This window comes from Vigna unguiculata, chromosome 5 (assembly GCF_037176805.1).
Source record: "Vigna unguiculata cultivar grain cowpea cultivar isolate G323 ecotype 2 chromosome 5, ASM3717680v1, whole genome shotgun sequence".
Lineage (NCBI taxonomy): Eukaryota > Viridiplantae > Streptophyta > Magnoliopsida > Fabales > Fabaceae > Vigna > Vigna unguiculata.
The window spans coordinates 40,659,628-40,677,611 of NC_140796.1; positions in this window are offsets into that span (position 1 = coordinate 40,659,628).

Genomic DNA, 17,984 nt, shown 5'->3' on the forward strand with positions numbered 1-17,984 from the left:
TTCAATTAAATCATGTTCAACTAAGTTATGTATTAACATTCCATAATCATGTTTAAATAGACTATTCAATGCACTCAAATTCAAGTTCTGAAGATGAAGAAACATTACGAAACAATGTTCTTCATAAACAGAAATCCAAGAAAATAGATTATTATGCTTTGACAAGATTGAAAAGGAGAAACTTGATTATTGAAAAAAGATGTAGATCTACATGGAATCATTGTACACCAGATCAAAATACACAACCAAGGATATACAATAGGCCACTGTCAAATGTTACTTTAAGTGCACTCAATGAACCCCCTTCCTTAACTCCTTAGTGGGAAACACTACAACCACCACAAATATCCCCGTCAGTTAGTAATGATATAGCAATTACAATCCCACATAATATTGTGCATCGTACCAACCTAATTAATAGGTTTGATGCTGTTACAGAGGGAACAACTCCTTTGAAAGGTATACTTGATGAGTACAAAGATAAAACCCTCAATACACAAATGGAAGGTATCAATCAGATTATGATTTCCAACTACTAATCTATTAAATTGTATTCAAATTGTTTTTTATTAACATTATTATCAACAAATGAAGAAGATTTTGCAATGCATTCAAGTTCAAGTTCTGAAGATGAAAAAGAATATGAAAACAATTTCATTGACTTATCAGTTGAACCAAATGTAATATCTCATATCAATTCCTATTTCTTACTATCAATTCCTATTTCTTACTAAATGATTTTCTCATGTGTAAGGAATATGGAGATATTGGGCAACCTATATATCAATGTATACATTGCAAAGCTTATATGTGGTATCAAGAAAGGATAAGGAAAAAAGTACATGCCTTAATTCCAAAGTTCCAACTATGTTGTGGAAATGGTAAAGTTCAATTGCCACTGCTAAAGGAACCTCCTCCTCTACTGCATCATTTTCTTACTAATATTGACTGTCAACAATCCAAGAATTATCAGCAAAATATAAGAACATATAACATGATGTTTGCTTTTACTTAGGGCAAAAATTGATAGAAGTATCAACAATGGAAAAGGACCACCAAATCTTAAAATACAAGGCCAATCATGTCACAGAATTGGTAGCCTCCTTCCACCAGTTGGAGAGGTCCCCAAGTTTGTACAACTCTATATCTATGATACTGATAATGAGAATGAGACACATAAAAGGATCCAATCATCAAGGTTAACATTTTCAATGTAGAGTTTAAAGTTGCTAACAAAATAGATTTCAATAAATACAGCTACTTACACTAATTTATTCATTATTGGTGTAGGAACTCAAATCGTATAGAAGTTGAGATTGTGCAACAACTAACAAACATGCTTGATATGCATAATTCCATGCCAAGTCATTTAGAATGGCAAGAGACATATACAGGTACAAACCATATGATGACTTGAAGCTAAGACTCATAGCAGACAGGAGTAAGGATGATAGAATTTATAATATTCCTACTATTTTGGAAGTTGCAGCATTAACTGTAGGTGATGTTGATACTGTTTCTCCTAGAGATATCATCATGGAAAATAGAGGTGGAAAACTATAGAGAATAAATAAGTTACACACAAGTTACTTAGGATTTCAGTACCCATTATTATTTACTTATGGTGAGGATGGATATAGGCATGACGTGAATCACCGACACTCATTGTCATCAACAACAAGAAAAAGGAATCGGTTGACAATAAGAGAATGGTTTAGTTATCGTATACAAACAAGAGAATCTGAAGTGAGTACTCTGTTAAGATCGAGAAGACTATTTCAACAAATTGTTGTGGATGGATATACCATGGTAGAATCTGAAAGATTATCCTTCATCAGGAACAACCAATCCAAACTAAGAGTTGAAAAGTACAAAAATCTTTCTCAAAATAGTAGAAATGAATAAAATAAAGGTCCAACAAAGGTAAGATAATTGTCTTGCCGTCAACTTTTGTTGGTAGTCGTAGGTTTATGGATCAATTATACTTTGATGGTATGGCAATTTGTGGACATGTTGGTTTTCCAGATTTGTTTATAACTTTGACATGTAACCCAAAGTGGCCTAAAATAAAACAATTATTAGCTTAGTTGAACTTAACACCAACTGACCGTCCAAATATACTTTCTAGAGTATTCAAGATTAAATTTGATGAACTCCTAGAAGAAGTAACTAAGTAGCACATCTTGGGCAAAGTTGTAGCATGTAAGTCTTTATGGTACTAATAATTATAGCTTTAAAACTAATTTCTTATTTCTATAATCAAACTACAAAATTTCTGTTGCAAATATATACACTATAGAATTTCAAAAATGAGGAATCCCTCATGCTCATCTTGCAATCTTCCTACAACCAACTAGCGAATATCCAAATGTAAAGGACATAGACAATGTGATTTCAGCTGGGGTTCTAGATCCACAAAATCTACTGTTGTATAAAACTGTCATGGATCACATGATTCATGGACCATGTGGACTAGCAAATAGATCATCACCATGCATGAAAGACGAAAAATGCTCACGATTTTATCCAAAAAAATTCCAAGAAAAAACAGCTATAAGTGAAGACGGTTATCCACATTACAGAAGAAGGAATAATGGAGCAAATATCGTCAGAAATGGTATTGAATTGGACAATCATTTTGTAGTGCCATACAATCCCAATTTGTTAATAAAATATCAGGCTCATATCAATGTGGAATGGTGTAATCGAAGTACTTCTATTAAGTACTTATTCAAGTATATCAACAAAGGATATGATAGGATAACAATTGCAATAGTATCTAACTATACAAATCCATCAACAAGTGAAACAATAGATGAGATAAAGCATTATGTGGATTGTAGATATATCTCACCATGTGAGGAATGTTCGAGAATATTTGCATTTCCAATCCATGGAAGAAATCTAGCTGTTGAAAGACAATTTTTTCACTTAGTAGGGGAGCATCAAATATATATCAGAGATAGAGATATCATTGACCAACTCATTGTGAAACCTTGCATTACTGAGTCTATTTTCACAAGTTGGATGGAGTGTAACAAGAAATATCCATAGGCAAGGCAACTAACCTACAATCAATTTGTATCTAAGTTTGTTTATGTCAAAAAACATAGATGTTGGAAACCAAGGAAGAAAGGAAACACTATTGGAAGACTTTTGTGGATATCACCCACTATAAGAGAACTTGTCTACTTAAGAAGAATGTTAACAATAGTAAAAGGGTCATTATGCTAAGTAGATATCAGAATTGTTCAGAACATAGTATATCCAACTTTCAGGGAAACCTGCTTTGCATCAGGATTTCTAGCTGATGATTCTGAATTCATACAAGTTATTAAGGAGGCCAACGACTGGGGTTCTGGACACTACTTAAGAAAACTCTTTGTAACAATTCTGATCAACAACAGTGTCAACAACCTTCAAAATATTTGGAACAATACTTGGAAATGGCTTTGTGATGGTATTTTGTACAATGAAAGAAGAACAGCAAGAAATCCAGGTACTACTACAAAACAAATTTTGTATGTAGGTTTCATGTTACCTTAGATAATTAATTCACTAAGATTTTTTTCTAGATCTTCATCTACATGATGCTCAATTACAAAATTGGACACATTAGTTGAGATAGAAAAGTTACTCCAATCATATACAAGAAGTTTGAGGGACTTTCCAAGAATTCCTTATCCTGACAACTTCATACCTTCTCAAACTGGAAATAGTCTGATTTATGCATAATTGGATTACGACACAGCTTAAAAACATATAAATTTTGAATCAATTTTCAAATCCTTGACTAGTAAGTTATTTAATATAAAAAACAATACAAACTATATTTTAAGCACTTATATTTGTTTAATTTTACAGATGAACAAAAGGAAATCTTGGAAAAAGTATTAGAGATTGTAAACTACAATAAAGGAGGAATGTTCTTTTTATATGGATATGGAGGCAGAGGAAAAACATTCATGTGGAAAACATTTACATCTGCCCTATCCAAAAGAAAAATTGTCTTGAATGTTGCTTCAAGTGGAATAGCTTCTTTGTTACTACCAGAAGGAAGGACAGCACATTCAAAATTTAAAATCCTAGTCCCTACTCTAGATAACGCAGTTTGTAACATTTTCAGGGATCTGAGTTATGTCAATTATTAAAACAATATGATCTAATTATTTGGGATGAAGCACCTATGGCTCACAAATATTGCTTTGAAACTCTTGATAGAACATTGAATGATATAATGAACACAGAAAATGAAAATGGGACAGTTTTTAGTGGAAAAGTTATTGCTTTTGGTGGAGATTATAAGCAAATACTACCAGTTATTCTAGGAGGAACAAGATCAGATATTGTTCATGCCACTATCAACTCATCTTATCTTTGGGATCACTGTCATATCTTAACTTTGACAAAAAAATATGTGTCTATCACAAGTTGGATTAAACCCGACAAAGATAGCATAAATTAAACAATTTGTTGATTCGATAATCAAGATTGGGGATGGTACACTGGCTGAACCAAATGATGGGTTAATGGAAATTGACATTCCACCCGAATTTCTGATAATGGAATTTGAAGATCCTATTCAAGCTATTGTCAATAGCACATATCTAGATTTAACAACAAACTGCTTCAATCACAACTACTTGCAAAGTAGAGTTATATTGGCTAGCAAAATCGACATTGTCAATGTGATTAATGAATATGTTTTATCTTTAACACTAGGTACATCATGATGTTAAAAACATCCTTCTTTACTATATTTAATAACAACTATGTTTAAATCATTCAACAATGTTATATAAAACCTACTAAATCCACTATTATAAGTGAACACAAAGAATATCTCAGCTCTAATATCATTGCTGACACAGAAGATATGGTTGTTGATGCATATCATCAAATCACCCTCGAATTTCTTAACACACTCACTATGTCAGGACTTCCAAATCATAACATTAAACTGAAGATTGGTGCCCCAATTATGCTTTTAAGGAACTTGGACCAGATTGAGGGACTATGTAATGGGAGTAGATTAGTTATAAGTAGACTAAGAAATCATGTTATTGGGGCAAAGATAATTATTGGGGCAAGAAAAGGCCAGGAAGTATACATTCCTCGAATGTCTATGTCACCTTCACAAACACCATGGCGTTTTAAGCTTATTAGAAGGCAATTCCCAATTATGCTATCCTATGCAATGACAATAAACAAATCTCAAGGACAATCCCTAGCATCAGTAAGTTTATACCTGCCAACACCAGTTTTCAACCACGGGCAGCTATATGTTGCGATATCTAGAGTTCAAAGCAAAGGTGGATTAAAGATTCTAATTCATGATAGTGAAATGAAACCTTTGATTTCTACAACCAATGGGGTGTTCAAAGAAGTTTTCCAGAATCTGTTACAAGTATGCAAATAGATATGTTAATCTGTACCAACCAATGTTATGTATTTTTCAATTCCAGCAAACTATATCAAACATATCTTACTTCTATTAATTTACTTCTATTACTACGTTGAATGGGTTAACATACAGTTGTAGATCAACTTCGACAATTAACATATTGATATAGTCAACGACTCCATACCAACAAATTCCACCACAAAATTATCATATAGCTAAACTGGAACAGAGAGATAGAACATTCAAAACAAGAATTAACCTCTTTTCGTGTTCAATATACCATGCAGTAGCAACTTCTCTTCATGCATCCTTTCCTTTACCAGCATCCATAACTGCCAGACAATGGTATTTTGATTCTCTGCAATAAATTTTAACTACATACAACCAAAATTATAAATGTATGGGTTTTTCTGTATGCACCCCAGTTATTACTCTTAACACCCCTAATATATCAAACAAAACTTCATATTCCACCCATTCCACCCATTACTTGGTGCATAACTTTATTTTGATATTATCAATTCCTTATAATATTTTATTTCAAATTTTAATCAAAATATTACTATATAAAAAAATATTTCAAACTAATATAAGAATTATTATATTAAATATTATAATAAAATTAAGAAAAAAAATAAAAATAAACATAAGCACGGGTCTCAAACGAGTGAATGTATAGAAACCAAGAAGCATTTAAGTTAAACAATTAATGTGCACCCCTACTATCCAATACAACCGCATGGACTTTTATAAGTTCACCCCTCCAATTTTTATGCACTACCCTTTAATATGAATAAATGAATTCACTTCAATTACAAAATATTTAGTTTGTATAACTACTATATCCAAAATATAAAACTGGATAGTTTGATTGAAAAGCTGTTATTATTTCTTTAAAGAGTCCAAACAATCACAACAAAACTTAGAATAACTTTTTAATATCAATTGTATATATATGATTATTATTTCAGTAAGTTTCATTTAGTACTCAATCTAAATCCCAAAACATTCATAATACTTTATATTCCAAGACAAACTATACGTAATTTTATTTATAATAACTAAATTTCTAAGAGAATTCAAGATGTAATAATGAAATAAAAAACCTGCTCAATTATTATATTTAGAACATTGTTGATCTCAAACATCAATATAATTATTATATATCTCTTATAATGCAAAAAAATTATTCATATAATTATGTATCAACGGAATTTTGAATAACTAAAGGATTAATAAATTATTTTTTTACATATTTACTATTTTTTAACTACTGTGTTTTATTTTTTTACAATATAACGAAGGGTTTTCTGACGTTGTAATAATTATTATGTTCCAAGATATCAATTTACGCGATTTTTTATTTAGTATTATACTAATTATAACTCTACTCTTTCAATTACTACAAACCCTTTTCATGAAGGTTTTATTTACATCACTATTTTAATTTCTACATTCTAACTATATATTGTTCAATTTAGTAAACAAAATCAATAATCAATTGAAAGAAAAAAAAAAGTCATGAAGCTAACAAAGTAGGTTCCAACAAAATTATTTATACTATTTGTACAAAAGTGATGAAGCGGAGAAAATATTTATCAATTTCTAATGTAATTGTATTTACAATGCAGTTATTTTGACCATGTAATTGTACCATTAATATAATTTTTTTTTTAATATAATTGTTTCTAATATTAAAAAATTGAATGCACCAATGCAAACCTACAGTGTTTGCCGAACTCTTCTCAAGGCAAGAATTTGGTGTAGTCACAATGCTAGTTAATTTATGTTTTAGTTCTCTTATGTAAATAGTCAACCTGCAAAGCCTATTAATTTCGTTGTCCGAGTAACACTACAATGGTAAAATAGACAATGTTATTTTTCTGAATATAGATGTTGCAAGTATTTTTCTCAAATGTATACCAATATACATGGTCGAGTTTTGATGTCCACGGTTAGAAGTGAGTTTTAAGCCTAACTCAACCCCACAAAATCAGCTTGTAAGGTGAGGTTTGTATCTCACTTATATACTATGAAATTGCCTTATCTCTAGTCGATGTGAGACTTCCAACACACCCCCCTCACTCCAAGGTATATATATCTCGTGCATGAGACTAAAAATTAATGGGTGATTCGTTAGGCCCGATCCAACATCCACACATGTGTTTTAGATTCTTTTTCTTTACATGTTTCTATTTCTATGTTAACAATGTTTCTATTTCAATGTTAACAAGGTTTCTTTATTTTTATTTGAATATGTTAGCTTCCTTTTTGTAATTCAACTTTTTTTTAATAAAAGTATACTTTAATGGAAACAAATGTACTACTAAAACAATTACACTCAAAATTGTAAGGAAATTATTTTTGAAACTTGAAAAATTATATAAATAGAATTTGTATCACTACAAAAAAAATGATATTTGTGATGGTTAAAATTACAAATTTTAACGATTAAAAACCATCACAAATGAAATTTCGAACGATTTTAAAAACCGTTAGAATTACACATGTAAAAAACAATTTGTGATAGAAAAATTTTAACTACTGGCATTACTGTCAAAAAAGAAAAAAAAATTACTAGTGGTTCAAAACCACTACAAAATTTACTTTTAATTTATGATATTTTATTATATTTTGACTGTTAAAAACTTCCACAAAATATATAATTTTTTACGCTTAAAAACCGCCACAAAAATATATCATTTTTTACACTTAAAAACCGCCATAAAAATATATCATTTTTTACGGTTAAAAATCGCCACAAAATATATCATTTGTTACGGTTAAAAACCGCCATAAAAATATATTATTTTTTACAGTTAAAAAATGCCACAAAATATATCCCTTTTTACGGTTAAAAATTGCCACAAAATATATCATTTTTTGTGGTTAAAAACCGCCACCAAAGATATTATATTTTGAGAGTTAAAATCTACCACAGAATATATTGTTTTAATTAAAAATTACAAAACAAATGTTTAAAATATTTTTAAACTGTAAATTGTCTACACAAATTCTAATAGACTAAGAATGACACAAAATTTACTCAAAAATTAACTTCTAACAAGACTTCTAAAATTCACTACTTAAACCTCACAAACTCTACTAAAATGGGTAAAAAATTGCAATTACACTAAACTAACCTAAGAAACTATTTTTAGTTTGTGTATTTATATTTGGGTTTTATTGGACCATTATTCCGAATTTGGGTTAATTTCACATTATTTGGCCTAATTTTTGCTTTTTAATTATTTTTTGGTATTTGGGTGAAACAATTTTGGAGCTTGGACATTTATCTTAAGGTCAAGAGAGAGTTGCCACATGATTTCCACATCATTGCCACGTCTACGCCAAGTCAATCAGCCTATCCACGTCATTGGGCCAACATTTTCAGCCCATAGTGGCATTTTTGTAATTTTAAGTGGCAGAATGACATTTTTGTAATTCTGAGTGGCAGATATGATTTAACCAAGAGATTTAGGTCATTCAACATGCACTAGCCGCACATCATCTTCTCCACTCTTCTCCAACCTCCATTGTTTATTTTTTTTCAAGCCTTGGAAGGTGACCCATGGAGGTACAAGCTGATTTTTCACGTTTTCCACTCGTTTTTCACGTTTTATGAGTCATGGACAACACCTATTGTTTGTATTCACATTTTCTACACCTTGGGTAACATTTATATTGAAGCATTTTCGTTTTTGTTGGCTATTTTCGTTCTTGCCCCTTTCTCTCCTTGCACATTTTCGATTCATGCACCAACTTAGGTTTTCTGCATCAATTTGCACTCATTTGGATGGTTGAATTACAATTTATGTTGAACCCTAATTTGAATTTCATGAGGAGCTAAGTTTAAGTGTTGGTTCTTTGCAAATAATGAATTGAAACCTTGAGATTAGTGTTTTGTTCGGTAGAGTTTTGTTAATCTCTCCATTCTGAATTTGTGTTTGGGTTTAATGAAGAAACCATCCTATTTTTGCTTAATTTGCAGAGTGGAGTCATTGTGTTTTCATGCTTAGTGAACTGTAGCAGATTCATGAATGTATGCATTGCTTAATTGCACTTGAGTTCGAGTTAATTTGCGCTTAGTAATTAATTCGGTCTCACGAGAGTTAATATAACCATTTTGATTTGTAATCCGTAATTGGTGGATATTCATTTGAAGCAAGGAATCAACGTTGTTTTTACATCTTTTTTACACATCTGCATTTAAGTTTCAATTGTGTGTTACATTCGTAAATCTGCCAAACCCCCCCTTCCTTGTGTTGTAGTGTTGTGTTCATCTGGAAATTGAAGCTTTGGACGAAAATATGGGTCGTTGGGAGACGACTTGGTTCAACTTTTATATACTGCATTTAATCTGTTTTAATTTGGTGGCGTACAGCCTATCACATAGACAAAAAAGGAAGAACTAGTTTGTATCATTTACGTACTATACCACATTAAAAATGCAAGAAAATAAACAGGGTGGAATTATAAAGGCTTTTCCTCACAAATATTATGCTAAAAGGATAGGGGAAGCTTTCCTACATGGATGTCATTTGTTATTTGTTAGGCCATCTCTTTGGGCTCTTCATTCTTGTCTTGTTGAATTTATTATACTAAATAAAATGGATAACATTTACTAGACATTTGGAGCATATATAGAGACGATTGTGGTCTAACTTGCATATTCTATATTTGTTTAAGCAATTAAAGAAGTGACATTTTTTAATGTTTAAATTTTAAACTTTTATTCATGCAACTGGTATCTTGTTATACATTCACTATAAGAACATAAAAGTTCACAATAAAATACTTTATCTGAACATCCCAAACATGGTAATTATGACCCTTATAACAAACAAGATTGGCATTAAGTGTGGTGCTCCATAACTAAACTGCATAAAAATTTAAGATATATAAGGTTTGGAATTAAAAATATAATATGAAAGAAAAAATAAATAGAATGTGACACAAAAATGAGATTAGGTAGTGTACTTGTTGAGTTTGCTGAGGATGAAAGGATAAAATCTCCCACGGGACTAAAAGAGGTTGCATAAACAAGTCCTAAATGACCTTGAAATAATGCATACTATCTTTTCCTAACCCCTTGCCCAAACATTTGATCATTTAGTTTTCCAAACGCAAAATACCTGAGAACTAACAGATACAATGTACCCTCCAAAAAAACACTATTAGAAATCTAATTTGATTATCAGAAATGAAAATGGGAATGTTAAAGCTTGTGAGTGTAACAGATGCAAACTTTTGCATTGCAAAGGAAGTCCATTAATGTTGTATGCTTGTGAAAATGAGAGGGTAAGGGTGATACGATCCTATCCAGGAAAGAGTATGATCGTTTCTGAATTTGAATTCTCAAGAGGCACGACACGAATAAATCAGAGAAGAACGCGGAATAAGACAGAGATGAAGGACGCTACAATCTAGCAAATTGATAAGTCAAGTGAAGATTCGCCACAAAGATGTTAATCTTTGATAAGAACCGGAGGCCAAAGCCAAGAACAAAGAGAATCCTCTATTTAATGAAATCAAATTCAATATATGACTAAAAGTCTCTACATTGTTTTTGGTACCTTTATATATAGGTACATAAGTTTAAGAAAACCTGAGAATCCTACAAGAAGGCCCAAGCCCAAAACATAAAAACATAAACTAATTTATAAAAAAAAAAACCAAAAACATAGAACATAACTAATTCCAAAGAGGAAACCCAAAGTATAAAAACATAAACTAATTTTCCTAAAAACTATCCTTCAAATGTGCTTCAAGTCATAATCTTCATATTCTTTGAATTTCAGATTGCTTGTAGCATCAGGGGCCTTGAATAATTTTGATCTTCCAATCTCTTGCTCGTTGCCTTTGTCATAGGTCCTTTAAATTGTAAAGGTTCATCTTCAAGTTCTTCTTATATGGAATCTTGGGATAGTCCTCTATCAAAGGGTGATGGGTTGGTTGGAAAAATGGAGCATTAGCATAGAGTAGAAAGCAAGCACAATTGATGTTGGTGCTCATCAAAGACCTCAGTGAATCACAACACGTACTTGGTGGCTTTGAACCATTACAATTAGTGCTTCATGTGATGATGTTGGTGCATGGTGTGAAATTGTTCATCATAAAGGTTATGCAAGAATTGCTAACATATCCAGTAACTGAATTTATTGAACCCACTATGAAAGTTGTCAGAATCACTCCTATTTGAAAAGCCATGAGCGATAAGAGCATCAATCTTAGATGAAGGAGATTTTGTTTGATTAAACTAGTATATGGAATGATTTTATATACTACAATAGAGGATAGGTAGATGTGAGCATGATAAAGGAGTTTAACTAACTTGACTAACATTTACTCTGAAGAATATTCCTATCAGTTGTGCCACTTGTTATTACCTTTAGAAGGATGAAATAGAAATTTAGAATTGAAATCGTACAACATGAAATAAAATTTAGTAATTCAAGCTAAGGGAAAATTGAAACCAGAAAAAGAAAAATAGAATTGAGGTACCATATAACATGAAATTTAGAAGACTAATAGTGGAGCCTTGAATAAATTGAAAGAGATCTTGGTATAAATCATTTTCATCCCTTTAAACGTGCATTAACAGTCTCAGTAGTTGCTATTATACCGAAGTTTTATAATTAGAAATATCATTCTCTTGCTACCATCAATTATGTAGTCAGACCTTTCTCAAATGAATAAATGTCATGATATATGTTATATTCTGCGCAGATGCCCCAAATTCTGCTAATTCCTCTGGTATTGCATACCTAATTGCAAACAGAATAAAAAATTGAGCTAACAATAACAGATAAATTCCATTAAAATAAGATGTAGAAAACGTTATAGAAGTGAACAAACCCCTTATGAGTCTAGTGTCTCTGGTAACTAAAATTGCCTAGAATTACAACATAATAACCCAAGAAGAATGTGAAAAAATCAATAACACTTCCATTTGATTCTACAAGCAGAATTCAAACTCCAGAAATCCTCGGTACAAGATCCAAATTAAATAAATAAAGAACATAGTTAGCTACCTCAACTTCTTCTTGAGCATAATCTTCTCCTGATTCTCCTTGATCTTATCCTGGTACGAGTCCAATTCCAATTCCAGATCGGTTCTTTGTAACTTTTCCTTCAACAATGACAATAATTTCAGTTAAAACTAGAAACTCTAATGCTAAAAGGATGAACACGAACATAGTAAACTAATAACGTAATTGACATGTTTAGGGTTAGAGAAATAGAGAAGATAGGAAGCTCCATTGTATGCGAGTCTCATTGTTGTCAAGAAGATGGGGAGCTCCAATGAGGTACTCGATGGTCATATTAGCCAACAAGTTCGAAGATAGCACCCTCAGCCACATTTCTCAACCAATAGTTTTGATAGATTAAGATTTCAATACAGAAAATTTAAAATTTAATTATATAATTTAAAATAATGTAAAAATTTCTTACGGTTAAATAAAACTAATTATTCTACCATCATTGAATGCTGCCATCATTGAATGTTGAATCTTTTCCTTTAGGCATTGTGAGCACTAAATCGTTTAAAGGTTGAGCTTTAACACCAACTAAGAAAAACAAGGAAAAATACAACAAGCAAAATTTTTTTGCAAATATCATCTCATAGAGAATAATCAAATGAAGTTTTATATATTAAGCAACCAATTATTCATAATTGCATTTAATGAAGTGTATCGTACAAATATTTAAGCTTTAATTAATTTATTTGTTATATGAAAAATTTTCTTTGAGTTTATTTTCAATGTTTCTTGTTCTACGTTAGCATAAATAATAACATGCAAAGTAAAGCCATAAAGAGAAACACATATACATGGTATTTTTATATTGGTTTGTCTGATCAAACAAATTATATCTAATTATCAATCAACTAATTGAATTTTACTAAGCAAACTAATACTGCAAGATACAATACGTGTATTTTTTGGCTCGTAACCACTTATGACTAACCCCTTGAGTATTATTTGGACTCGTAGCCACTCTTGGCTAACCTGTTAAGTACTATTTTACCAAGTCATTCTTGGTTAACCCCTTGAGTACTCTTTTACTAGGCCATTCATATAGCTCAACCAAATATTCTTTATCAAGCCATTCATGCCTTAAACAAGTATACTTTCCTAAGTCATTCGTAGCTTAACACAAGTATTCTTTTGGTTCTCAACCACTTCTAATTGGCCTTGTTCAAGTATTCTTTCTACAAATCACTTTCGACTTAAGCAAGCATTATTTCACAAGTCACTTCTAGCATTAAAGTATTTCAACAATAGTTACTCCTAGTCAATAATCGGGTACTTTTTGTTAAATGTCACTCTTGGCTAACACTAGTGCAAAAACACTTTTTATGACGACTTTTATAGTGGTTATATTCCACCCGACATAATAAGTGATGCGAGGGCAGATTTGTAAATAAGTGGAAGACTTTCTATAGTGCTTATCTCCAAAATTGGTATAGAAAGTGAATCGGTGGCATTTTCATAAATAAGTGTGATGAACTAAAAATCTTAACCACATTAAGTTCAGTCAAAACCAATTTCCCTTTTCTTTAAAATATAATAGTAGGGAAAACTTGAGTGTCAATTCATGGACAAGACTAAATTAAAATGCATATTCATATGAGAGTTATGGTAGAGAAATTTAACTACTAAAACACTTAACTATAAGTTATGCTTACTTAAAACTAGAAACATGAAAAGGCTACTCTATATGCTCATGTGAATGTTGTGATGAATAATTAGAATGGTCTACTGAAACTAGTTTATGAATACTAACTCATAAAGATGCTAGATATTCATGAAAAATACTAAACCAGCCAACTGTTTGATGTAAATTCACAATGGCTCATTATGCACTCAAGGTGTTTGATGAAATGCAATATGATCATGAGACAAGTTGTTCACAATGCAATGAAATGGAATGCAATCTAATGGATAATAGAAACTAATATGCATGTTTATTACTTATCAAAACCTAAGGAAACATAAAAACACAATTAAAACCAGTAACTCAAAAATCATCGCAAAACTTGAGTTCATAAGTCTCGAAAATGCAGGATATGAATTGTGATAGATGTAGTGCAATGCAATGAACGAAATAATGGTGAAGAATGATTCCCAAAGAGATGAATAGAAAATAGAAACAAGAATGAAAGAAAATTATGCAATAGAAACGAAAATCCTAAAATTCGAACCCTAAATTATACTAAAGAACATAGTTAACAAACTTAACCATCAATGCCAATTTTTCCCATTTTTTGAGTTAATACGAAATTAAACGATGCAACACATTAAGAATAATCAATCTTAGCTACACAAATTGTTCACTACTCAAAACGTATAGAATTCATATACAAAAATTGGAAATCACAAATGAAAATACTCAAGAACAATTTGAACTTTGAGTTTTCCACTAAATCTACTCCCAATGACTAGGTTTAACATCGAAACCTTGGCATTTGAGGTCTTTTGGACACACTAGGTTATTGGGATGAATCCATAACTAAAACCTAGCCCATTATGGAAGAAATCAGGATCTAACTCAAATTCAAAGTGTAATCAAGACAAAAATAGTAGAAAACATAATAGAAGCACCACAACAACATCATGAATGAAATAAAAGAGAAAATAGTAGAGATAAATGATGGAAATTAAAAGAAAAACATTATTTGCATAAAATGTACCAAATGGAATGCAATTTCTTAAAGAACATGAACCTATCTCACCCGAGCTCTTCAACTTCAAGCCAAAAGAAAGGAGAGAGCAAAGCCAAGAGAAAGAAACTGGAATTGGAATTGTTCTGTGATCTCAGCGTGTCCTTTTACTTATTTAAATTCCTAGACACAAGCTCCATTAGGTATCTTATTTCATTTCTAAGTTTCAAAAGATATTTTTCAACACCTAATGAACCAAGTATCATGCTATGGGTGATCAAACCAAGCAAGCATTAAGTAAGAAAACAAGAATACTAGCAATTAATGGAAGAGGCATATATATACATACATACATATATATATATATATATATATATATATATATATATATATATGTATGTATATATATATATATATATATATATATATATAAAGCATTTGCAAAATACAAGAGATTTTAATGGTTACATCTACCCTTAACAAAATGATTTTAACTCTTCTTTGTCATGGAAAGTCCAAGCTTACAAATGGAGAAATGGAAGAAGAAGGAGATACAAAGAGGAAAAATGGATGGTTCCCACAAACCCTAACAGATCTCCAAGCTCTCCCAAAGAGTGTTTTTGCATCTTTAACCACCAAAGATAGCTTTCCTTCAAGCAACCAAGTAGAAATAGGGCAAAATTTCCATATCAACATAAGTGACGCTAGATGTTGGCCAACCTTGAAGTGGCCTGGGCTCTCTGATTTGCTAGCGCCTGGCCTTGTGCAGTTAGAACCCGACGCTAGCCACCTCTGCAAAACCTCTGCAATAGAATTGGTTTCTGACTTTGTACCGTTGGACTTAGCATTTGTGGTGAACAACACCCTACACTTCTTTTAATTCAGGTTCTTGATTGCTTCCAAGGATTGCGGTTTGAGACACAAGCTTCCTAACACAAAATTTACACAAACAAATGAGGATTAATGGTAAAATTATATTATTGTAACCCAAAATGTAATTATTTGCAAAAGCAAGCTAAAATTAAAGATAACAAGGTTTAAAAGCTAGAGAAAAGTTGATTTTGTTAATAAAAGATAACTAAGATATTGGTAAAAATTAATATTATCAAGGGGTCATTGGTAGTTGCTAGTAATTCTTCCTTAGAAGTCTCTTTTGGTTCTTTTGTGTCCATTACACAAGAAACCAAACACTTTGACAATTAAAAGTACACTACAAGCGTAAGTTTTTTTATTAATTTATTTATTGTGTTATATAATTTAATTTTACTAATTTCCATACTAGGCACAATTTCAATGTACATTAACTTTTACAGAGCAGTTGAGGCTCATTCAAGGCTGCACAGACAATAGATCGTTTCTAGGAAGAAGTTGTAGTTCATTGCAGCAACTGTAAGTAGTTAATCTTAACATTATTGCAATACAACTATCAAATTTATGATATTATATAAATTCAACTTGTAGTGCTCACATCAACTAGGGAGCTATGAGTATGGATATTATACCATGAGACACATGTATAAAATCATATACATAAACATTGTTGACTCATGAGACATAGTAATATGTACAATTTATAACTCACGTCTTAAGTATTTATCACTAAAAGATTGTTGACTCAATCTATTCATTGTGCAAATTTTTTCAGTGGTCTTTGTTTCTTTTTAGTGTTTATAGAAGATGATGTTAAGTATTTTATGAGTTTTCATGTAAATCTTATATGTATATTCATCTGGTTAGGATTGTATTATATTTCATGTAAACATTATATTAAATGAAAATATTTGTTGTTTGGTTGTTCTATTTAATTATATGCAGGTTTTGCATGTGGTAGGAAACATAATATGAAAACTAGTAGCATATCACCTAGTTAAAAACACACTTTGAGTTCACTAAAGAGCAAGATTGCTCTAGGCTTCTAAGCAAAAATAGGTGTAAACATTTTCTTCTTTGGCCACTAGCTTCATAAATTAGTGAAAACAAATTTTAGGTGGCTTGGACACTTAGTTCCACAAATTTGTAGGCCAAAAATCAATTTCAAAGAGCATACATCAACAAGACATATACTAATGTAATATTCAAGTACTTGATCACAAAGGCAACAAAACTTCAAATAGCATATGACATAAGACTCAAGCAAAGTTTAAGATCCAGAAGGAAAACTTAAGAAAATTTTGGCATGGTAACAAGGAAAAAGAACTCTCAGCCAACATATTTCCAAACATCATAAGGCACGTTTTCACTTTATCCAAATAAGAATTTAAAGAGAGACCTTTTAGATACTTGAACCTCTTAATGGAATGGAAATAAAATGTGCCCACCAATTAGGAACATCAAAATGGAGAGCCTCTCATTGAGCCAAGACAAAGAAACCAATTGTTAGCACAAGAAAACACCATATTCAAAGACAACCTAAGCTCTATATACTAAATGATGTAGGATTATCTTGTTCCTTTTTAAGATTCATGAATATGGTGTAAGTTGATTAAGAAAGCTATAAATGAAATCTCCATTGAACATTAAGATAACATGTTATCTAGATGTGAAGGTTCCTTTCATAAAGCTCAAGAGAAGGGAAGAATGGATTGATTCAAAGGAAAACCAAAGTGGAATGCGCATAAATATAGAAAAACCGAGAGCATAATAACATGAAAACCCGAGACCAAAATGAAGAGAAAGAAAGCATAGAAATGGCAAGAAAAGAAATGGAAAGATGTGAGAAGCACGCCACTTTAGAAGAGAGGAAAAGCCATGGACTCCTCTAAAGATAAGTGATGGTGCTGCCACTTGAATCAAGATTCAAGATAAGGCTTAAAAGCATTCACTCCCTAGGGAGGAAGACTCTCACAATGGTTTATACACAAAGGTGCTTAATTTTTTCAAAATGTTCAACGCTTGTACAAGTGTTAGAAATCC